We start from the raw sequence: 8577 nt of genomic DNA, 5'->3' as shown, positions 1-8577 counted from the left end.
AAAAAGATTGTGACCGATGTGAAGGGGGAGGAGAATACGTGCGTCACGTTTAGTCAATGGAACAGTTCCGCATAGGATACACCTGTGTATCCTCGCTCATGACTCCTCTGAAAGCCTCCTCACTCCTCGTTCCTCGACTCGTCGCGGTGCAATTAGAGAATTGAGATGTCCTTCAAGATTGCTGTGCTTGATTGGTTTCCGGGTCATAGGATGGAGGACAGAGGAGCGAGGAGACGAGGAGGGATATTGAGAAGCACCCCATAATTCTACACAAAAGATTGGACCTCCTCTCTAGGCCTCTCTTCAGGTGCCTGCTTAAAAACACTCTACCTACCTGGCCACACTCTCAACCAATTGCATCCTCACCGGCTACATATGCATAATGCTCTTTACTTACATTACTTGCCTTTTTGCCTTCTGGATTGAGAACCTCCAGGGTTTCAGGGCTAAGTGCTTCAACCCCTAATAAAAAAGGCCTTAAATTGAGAAAAGAGAATTGTGCCGCAGTGGTTTATCGATGTTGAGACACAAATCTAGGACTAGTTCACGTAAGTAGGTTTATGAAATAATCTCCAATATTTAACAAACAAATCGATTGACAGCAGTGGTCAGGCCAAGTTGCTCAGAATGAGGAGTTCTACCATATGTGACCTGTGCAGGCAAAATGAGTCGGAATGTACACAGGCTAATTATGAGCTACAGGCAAAACAAGTGAAAGATGTCATTTTTAGTCCAATTTGAAGTTTTCACAAAAATGAGTTCATTAAGCCCTCGTCTAGCGATCCCAATGCTCCAAATAGCAATTAAACATCTAAACATCTACTTTTATTTTTCTATTGTTTTCTGAAAGGAGTACATTTGTCCATGAAAAATTCAGTTTTTCTCTGCTGAGTTTTCGACGACAGCCACCCCCCCTCAGCACAAGTTTGGGATTATTTTAAAGTGCAGTATTCCAACTTGTGAATGTGAATATTCATTGCGAATTCTCAATGGCATGAGTCTGAACCAATAAAATGTGATTTTCAAACTCATGCTGATGTAAACAAAAAGATCTTACACGCACTGACTAACAGATCCGAAGCTCGCTCAAAAGACGCTTCTCAAAGACAGCGCGCGATCGATATACACATACACAGAATTACAGTATTTCAAAATGTCTTGTCTTGTTGAGCATTCACGCAAACATTATCTGTATGTCTTAACTAAACATTTGGTTAACTGTTGGGGAAAAACATCTGATATGTAACATTATATTAGATCCGTGCGGTACAGGTCTTAATATATAGGCTGTCTGTTTAATTAATGTTAATCAATGATTATGGGGGAAAAAAGTTTAATATATATATTTCCTATAGATATTTGGTATTGACTTGGTGTGTGCCAAATTTGGTGTTATCTGGTGATTTTGGTTTGGAACCTTTAGAAAACTTTAGAGGCGGACTTACCTTTGGCGACCGCCTTGGCCCCCCAAAATCCAATAATATCAAGTCTTTACATCTTAGTTCAAGTTAATTTTATTTATATAGCACGTTTTATAACAGCCACCGACTGACCAAAGTGCTTTACAGAACTACAAAATTAAAAGACAGTAATACCATGCAGAGGAGATTGAGATGCAGATGAGATTGAGATGCAGAGGAGATGGAGATGGAGAGGAGATGGAGATGCAGAGGAGATGGAGATGGAGATGGAGATGCAGAGGAGATTGAGATGCAGATGCAGAGGAGATGGAGATGGAGAGGAGATGGAGATGCAGAGGAGATGGAGATGGAGAGGAGATGGAGATGGAGAGGAGATGGAGATGCAGAGGAGATGGAGATGGAGAGGAGATGGAGATGCAGAGGAGATGGAGATGCAGAGGAGATGGAGATGGAGAGGAGATGGAGATGGAGAGGAGATGGAGATGCAGAGGAGATGGAGATGGAGATGCAGAGGAGATGGAGATGCAGAGGAGATGGAGATGGAGATGCAGAGGAGATGGAGATGCAGAGGAGATGGAGATGGAGATGCAGAGGAGATGGCCCTGAACCTGAATGCTGGAAGGCCAGTGGTTGAGAGAATTCCTGGAGGGACTTCATCAGAGCCAGTCACTCCCTAAGATTCAAGTGCCTTCATAAATGTAAAAGGTGTATGTGATTGTGATAATAACAATATAACAATGTGTTATTTTTTATATAGGCTGTTTTTGATATTTCCATATATTTTACTTTGGGTTGGGTTTTTTGTTGCTCCCAACAGATCCTGATGGTAATATCTGTCTTTTGGAGCCTCCTGTCCCAACAGAACCCCAGACAGTTGTAAGTAGCCTACTCAATACACCAGAAATGATGACAAATAGCATTATAAAATGTGCTCAACCAAATGCTCAACTTCAGAGGACGATGGGGATCAAGAAACAGTTTCTGCTGCCACAGAGAGGCCTACAGAGGAAATGTTAATATTATGTGACTACACATCAAACAATCCACACATTTCACATTTCTTCACATTATTTATGTGGAGTAGCCTATATAATATAAGTTTATATCTAAGCATAAACAGATATTCTTATCTCTCCCCCGTCCCCAGAGTGTGGAAGAACAGTAGGAGGAAGGTCCATCATCTTCTGATGCACAGATGAACACAGTTCAGTGATTTTCAGTGAATGCCACAGTTTAATTCTGTAGAATTTGTTTAGAACTACATGATGTAACTCTAATGTACTGTATTTTCAGTTCCCAGTTAAGAAGTTATATAGACTTCATCTTATTAAAAAGATTGAGGAAAAAAACAGCAATGAATAAATGTACCGAAAGAATGAATGAGGTGTTTAAACACCGCTTCCTCTTTAAAAAGGGGGAGGAGACCAACATAAACTCTGGGTTTACGGAAGTAAACCTGTTCCCGACCAGGTTAGGTTCACAGAGTAAGTTACCATGGTAACTGACTCCGAGTATAAGTTACCTATGGAAGTAAAATAATGTCAAATGTTTTTGAAGTAAAAAGCCTGTTGAATTGCACTACTTGAAAAAAAATAGGCATTGCATTAACCATGCTTGCATTTTAATGCATTGTATTTTTAGGGCTTGCATTTTTATGGGCTGAAATTCAACATGGTTGAATATATCTAAGCTGTGAAAATTTCAATTAAAAACATTTCAAACACATTTTCATTATTAAAAATTCAATAATCCATATTCACCATTCATATTTAATTTCCAAAATATTCTAACTGTTCAAAAATACAACCAATAATATTCAACAGGCAATTTTCGGTCCATTTTATTTCGCTTCCACAAATTCAGTGGTTCAAATTCGACAGTAAATTCAACATTGAAGTCCAGGAACTGCAGGAAAAGCAGTAGATTACCGAGCATACTCTCCATCTGCTGTTAGTCGACCTCACCATCAGATGGTGAAAAAGCGCTTGTTGTTGACGAAGACATTCATTCATAAAATGGAAACGATTATCTTTGACGGTAGGCTATATGCGGAAAAGATGATAAACACACAAAAGCTGTGTTTATGTTTCATTCAATAACTTAATTGTTACTTTCCCTGTGTACTCTACATGTCATCAGCTTTCTCTACCATGAACAGGATTATAATCGGTTTCCCTCAATACCTCATAGGCTACTCAAGGATTCCCTTTCCGTTGAGACAAAACGCTTATGGCAAGCCGTTTTAACTTTTATTCATTTCCAGGATATGAATTCTTGATATCAACAATTAAATTTTAACTAGTTAAAATTATAGTTATTGATATCAGGAATTAGATTTATACTAGTAACAATGGCAATTTTTGATATCAGAAATTACATTTCCACTAGTAACAATGCTAATTCTTGATATCAACAATCACATTTTTACTAATTAAAATGCTCATTCTAGATATCAAGAATTGAATTTCAACTAGTAAAAACTATAATTCTTGATATCTGTAATTGTATTTTCACTAGTGAAATGTCACCATAGGCTGCCATTCAAAATCAATTGTTGATATCAATAATTTATTTCTTACTAGTTGCAATTCCAATTTCACATATCAGAAATACAATTCTTACTAGTAAAAACCTTTATTTTTGATATCAAGAATTCTATTGTCACTAGTTGAAATGTCTATTCTTGATATCAACAATTGAATTGCTACTAGTAACAATGTTCATTTTTGATATCAATAATTCCATTTTCACTAGTGACTGTTAATTTCTGATATCATGAATGTGATTGTTACTAGTAAGAAAGCCATTTTAGATATCTGAAATAATATTGATATCAGAAATACATTTTCAGATATCAAAAATTAAAGTTTTTACTAGTAGCAATTAAATTGTTGATATCAAGAATAGACATTTCAACTAGTGACAATTGAATTATTGATATCAGGAATTCACAATCTTACTAGTAACAATGTAATTATTGATATGAAAAATTATATTTCTACTAGTAAGAAATCAATTGTTGATATCAACAATTAATTTTGAATGGCAGCCAATGGTGACATTTCACTAGTGAAAATACAATTACAGATATCAAGAATTCAATTGTTGATATCAAGAATCTAATTGTTGATATCAATAATTAAATTGTTGATATCAAAAATGTAATTGTTGATATCAAAAATGTAATTGTTGATATCAACAATTCATATCCTGGAAATGAATAAAAGTTAAAACGGCTTGCCATAGACCGTCTCTAAAGTTGCATACAACATTGGCATGTACGTTTCTAACTTCAGTTGCATACAACATTGGCATGTACGTTTCTAACTTCAATAGCAAACTTAAATTTATTTGAATAAATGTCAAAAGTTGCATACAACATTGGCATGTACGTTTCTAACTTCAATAGCAAACTTAAATTTATTTGAATAAATGTCAAAAATCCAAAGGGTGCACATTATGCCTAACACTATATGAAAACTTTACAGTTGGTTTTATGACTGTAAGTCGTTCTACTCAAATGCTATTGAACTTTGAAACGTGTATACCAAAGTCGTATACACTTTAGAGACGGTCCCTAAATGTGCGAATGTCCAACATCAAGCCATCTTTTGTGTCAGTCTATCACTGGGAAACGCTCAGCTGTGCGCGTTATTCTGAGTCCATCTGCTTGCCTGTGAGTTTGGACTTTTACATCACTAGTCCATTAAGCTACGTTAAGCGTTGTATGTCCAGCAGGGGAATCCTGAAGTATTGAGGGAAACCCTAATAGCCTGCATGCAGCACATCGCCACAATATAAAGTTAAGGCAACTAAAAAACCAAGAGAAATATATGTCAACCTCAAAAATGTAACATTGAATCTGTATATCCGCATCGGGGAATAAAATTATGATCTCGTTCACGGTAGAGAAATATGCATGTAGGCTACACAGGAAAAGTAACCGTGAAGGCATCGAATTTAACAAAAACAGCCGTCATAATAATCACAAATAAACTTACATTGCTGTAAATGAGTTTTATGAATGAATGACTTGCTCTAATTTAGCTGGTCTTCGTCAACAACACGCGCTTTTGCACCCCCTGCTGGTGAGGTCGACTAACAGCAGATGGAGATTATGCTCGGCAATCTTCTGCTTTTCCTGCAGTTCCTGGACGTCAATGTAGAATTTACTGTCGAATTTGAACCACTGAATTTGTGGAAGCGAATTTGCAAAGCGAAATAAAATGGACCGAAAATTGCCTGTTGAATATTATAGGTTGTATTTTTAAACAGTTAGAATATTTTGGAAGTGAAATATGAATGGTGAATATGGATTATTGAATTTTTAATAATGAAAACGTGTTTTAAATGTTTTTAATTGAAATATTCACAGCTTAAATATTCAACCATGTTGAATTTCAGCCCATAAAAATGCAAGCCCTAAAAATACAATGCATTAAAATGCAAGCATGGTTAATGCAATGCCTATTTTTTTTCAAGTAGTACAATTCAATAGGCTTTTTATTTCAAAAACATTTGACATTATTTTACTTCCATAGTTACCTCTCTTTCAGAAACGGGCTTGACTTACCCTGCTTTCTCAGGTTTGACTTACCTCACATTCTGAAACAGAAAACCGAGAGTTTCCCTCATTTCAGGGTTAACATACTCAGAGTTAACATACACTCAGGGTTAACATACACTTAACCTCCTTTCTGAAACAGGCCCCTGATCTCAGACTTCTTGATGGGGTATATGGTTGTAGCAGTTCAGATAGGAAGCTCTGTGCATGGTTGAATAGAGATTTGTACACAAATACAAGGATTTTAAAATCAATTCTGAAATTAATGGGCAACCAATGAAGAAACCTCAGAATTGGGGTGATATGGTCACTTTTACAAATATTTGAGAGGAATCTTGCGGCGGCATTTTGCACCAGTTGAAGACGAGCAATTTGAGTTTGAGACACCGCAATATGTGAATTGCAGTAATCTACACGTGTGGTGATAAAAGCATGAACAGCCATCTCAAGAGTTTTAGGATTAAGGAAAGGTTTGACTTTTGAAAACAGACGAAGTTGATAAAAGCTAGAGCTTATTACAGAGGAGATTTGTTTATCAACATTTAAAGACTCATCCAGTAGAACGCCCAGGTTCCGTACACTTGAAGATCTAAAAGCCGATAGTCTGCCTAGGTCGAAGGTGGCAGCCTGGGGATTAACAGTGGACCCAAAAACAATGATCTCTGTTTTGTTTTCATTTAAAAATAAAATATTTTGCTCTAGCCAAAATTTTACTTCGTCTAGACAACTTAGTAATGATGAAAGGGCAGAGGGATCATTTCTCTTGATTGGAACATACATTTGAGTGGCGTCTGCATAACAGTGGAAAGATACCCCATGTCTTCTTAGAATGGTGTGGTAACATGAGAGAAAATAGAGAAGGCGCTAAGATAGATCCTTGCGGAAGACAACAGGTTAAATGCGCAACCGAAGAGGAGCAATTTCCTAAATTACTCTGAAAGTTCGACCCGAGAGATAAGACTGGAACCACTGGAGGATGATGCCTTTTAGCCCCACATCATACTCTAGTCTGGATATCAGGATAGAGTGGTTGACAGTATCAAAAGCTGCTGACAGATCCAGAAGAACAAGAGCCCCAGAGTCACCAGTGTCCGTGGAAAGATAGATGTCATTTAAAACTCTCAACAGGGCAGATTCAGTACTGTGAGCAGACTTAAAACCAGATTGAAATTTTCAGAAATATCATTTCATTTTAGAAAGAGCTGGAGTTGGTCAAGAACAACTTTTTCTAACACCTTCGAGACAAAAGGCAATACAGAGATAGGACAGAAGTTATTTAGCACGGCAGGATCCAGTGATGGCTTCTTGAGTAACGGAGTGACAGTGGCCTCCTTAAGGGCAGCAGGGATGGAGCCGGTGAGGAGGAAGTTATTAACAGAGGACACCAATCCTGGCCCTGCTGAATCAACAATTAATTTAAGAAATTTAGGAGAAATGATGTCAAGAGAGCAGTATGAAGGTTTCATGTTTCTTTGAGGAGATTCAGAGTGATGGGCTCAAAAGCATCCCAGGTAACAGAAGTCATCAACTGACAAGAGCGTTAGTGTGAGAGCGGCTGGCATTGCGTCTCAAGTTAGATATTTTGTCAATAAAAAATCTCAAGAAGCTTTCACATAGCTCATCCGAAGCACCAGACATTGTATTTACCGGAGGATTTAAAACAGAGTTTATAACAGAAAATAAAACCTTTGGTCTAGAGTGGTTTGCCATAATCATGTCAGAGAAGTAGCCTACGTAGCTTTAGCCGACTTTACAGCATTCTGGTAGGTCGACAAGCTGACTTTAAATAACTGAAGTGAAATATGTAGCTTTTCCATCTTCCATTTCCACTCAGCCTTTCTGCTAGCTTGTCTTAGTCGCCGAATATCCAAGTTGAGCCATGGTTCATAATTAGGTTTAGGTTTGTAGAGCTTGAGCGGAGCAGTTTCATTTAGGGCATTTAGACAAGTAGAGTTTAACAGACCGAGATGCTGGTTGGCATCTAAGTCCAATAGTGGTGAGCAGTAGCGGTTTTAGAGCATTCACACACCGCACGCAGAGGCGGCGCGGCAGCGCGTAGCAGGAGCAATGTATCAGCAATACTCTAATGGAATTAGTGGGCTAAAGTCAGTCACACCACCTCGACTTTCTTCCAAAATAATGCACATTTCATTCATAATAGTATAAATACAGGCCTATAGTTCCTGCAAACTTTTGTTTTTTTCTGAATTGTGTGAAATGGCTAATAAAAATAAGTAATACAAAACGATTATGTGGGTCAACTCACCAAGGTGAATTGGTTTAGTCTTGACTCTATAGGTACTTTCAAATCATGTATACTTTTCTTGACCTCAACTACAGTGGTACAATGACATTTTAATGACAAATTCAATTTGTACCTCTGTAGTTGAGATCAAGAAAAATATTCATGACACAGTTATAATGGCCTCATGCAAGGATAATAAAACAAATAATAACTTAATTTTGGTCTGCCTGATCACTTTTAGGGGAGAATGCTGCACCATGAAAATTCTTACAATAAGGTTTCTTGAACCACTTAATATAGACTTCTGGTATGAGCATGGATTTACTCAACACTTTCTTTGTTCTATT

At 37.3% G+C, this 8577-nt stretch overlaps 1 protein-coding gene across 1 annotated transcript in view; it reads right to left on the bottom strand.

Moving 5' to 3' along the window:
* The window catches only part of LOC143723295 (ladderlectin-like), a 259996-nt gene that overhangs the window by 249728 nt on the left and 1691 nt on the right, over positions 1-8577 (bottom strand). The window lies entirely within an intron of this gene.

Source organism: Siphateles boraxobius, unplaced genomic scaffold (assembly GCF_051911475.1).
Source record: "Siphateles boraxobius isolate OS27281-9 unplaced genomic scaffold, OSU_SipBor_1 7, whole genome shotgun sequence".
NCBI classification, from domain to species: domain Eukaryota; kingdom Metazoa; phylum Chordata; class Actinopteri; order Cypriniformes; family Leuciscidae; genus Siphateles; species Siphateles boraxobius.
The sequence above is the reverse complement of the archived record's forward strand: the minus strand, read 5'-3'. Positions and strand labels throughout refer to the sequence as shown.